This window comes from Asparagus officinalis, chromosome 8 (assembly GCF_001876935.1).
Source record: "Asparagus officinalis chromosome 8, Aspof.V1, whole genome shotgun sequence".
NCBI classification, from domain to species: Eukaryota; Viridiplantae; Streptophyta; class Magnoliopsida; order Asparagales; family Asparagaceae; genus Asparagus; species Asparagus officinalis.
Genome location: NC_033801.1, coordinates 129,244,435 through 129,245,925, shown reverse-complemented (window position 1 = coordinate 129,245,925; position 1,491 = coordinate 129,244,435). Strand labels below are relative to the sequence as shown.

At 37.1% G+C, this 1,491-nt stretch overlaps 1 protein-coding gene across 1 annotated transcript in view; it reads left to right on the top strand.

The window, feature by feature from the left end:
- Positions 822–1,491, top strand: part of LOC109822428 — a 5,074-nt gene continuing 4,404 nt past the window's right edge. Inside the window, exon 1 of the mRNA XM_020388619.1 lies at positions 822–858. The gene's annotated coding sequence lies outside the window, so the exon portion shown is untranslated. The remainder of the gene's footprint in view (positions 859–1,491) is intronic.

Sequence of the window (1,491 nt, the reverse complement as noted above, 5' to 3'; positions counted from 1 at the left end):
GTATCATTGTACGATGATATATTTTGCTTTAACTTGGTATTTTACTTAAAGTTTTAGGTGTAAAGCATACTTTTAGACTAAGGGCATGTTTGGTTCGTTTCCTAGATATAGAGAAATGCATTTCCATGTACAAAAACACAAGTTTTGAGTTTTCCAAACTTTTCCAAGAAATAGATTGTTTCGTTTTGGTTCGCACAAAAAAATAGTGGGAAACCAATGTATTTATTTTTCTTGTGTTTGGTTCGCATGGAAAAAAATGGAAAACTTTTGTTTATATGGTAAAAAGCCGACGTGGCTGCAGTTTTCGTCGATTTCACGAGGTTGATGAAGGAATTGGGGGAGAGAAAAAAATCTGATGTGGCGGCGATTTTCACCGAGTTTCCCTTCTTCAATCCTAGCGAACCAAAGATGAAAAAAAAACCGACGGAAAGCTTATATCCTACGTGGCCACGAAAAATCTAATGTGGAGGCGGTGTAAAACTTTTCCACCGAGTTAAAAAACGAACCAAACAGTCTAATTAAACTATACTTTTTGGTTGTTGTCACACAAATGCGGGAGTGTTTTTGCCGTTTCTATTATTCCAAAAAAAGCAAACGTGTTTGGCAAATGTCGTGTCTTTTTGGGCTGACCCATCAAAAATCCCAAAAATAAACGGGTTACTCGAAACGCCAAAAATAAACGGGTTACCCAAAAATAAACGTTTTTTTTCCCAAACCGATCTCAAGCTCTCTCCCCTCAACAACTCCCATTCTACCTCCGACTCGCCGCAAACCGCCGAAATGGCCCGGCCACGCTCCGATCAGAGACGCGTCCGCCGCCTTCCGACTACGACGCCGACCGCTAGGGAAATCGTTCAGGTCCGATTTCTGTCCATATCTCCTATCAAAGTATTCATTTGTTCTCTTCAACATTCTGATTTGTCTCACTTTATCTTCGCACAAGCTTTCTTCTTCCTCTCACTCCCTTCTCAACTTTGCACTAGTTTATTGCTATAATCCGTATATTTTCATTTGATTTCCCCCCTAATTTGTGTTAATTTTACTTTTGCTCTAATTTCTGTCAATTTAATCTTTGCCCTAATTTTATTTATTCCCTCACATCATGCTCTAGTCTAAAGTTTTCTTCTATAATTTTTTCCCTAATATTATCCTAAAAATTTCAAAAAAATAGGTATCAGGAACTATTCCTGCATCCAAATCTAGTTCTGTACATCTCTTTGAAATAGGCCCTCAAGATTTGAAGGCTGTGAGTTTGGTACAAGCGTACCGCATATTAAACGATGTATCAGGATAAAAAAAAAAGCATTGTCATCATCATTTTCATAATTACTTGTTAATTGCAAAGAGAAAAAGAGAGACTATAACTACTTTGTTAATTGCAAGCATCCAAAATAGTCCTTTGGACATTTTGTTGCAAATGCTTAGAATTTTTTTTTAAAAAAATTGAATTATAGGCATAAAAAAAGCTCTCAAATGGTGGTTAGCCGCCGG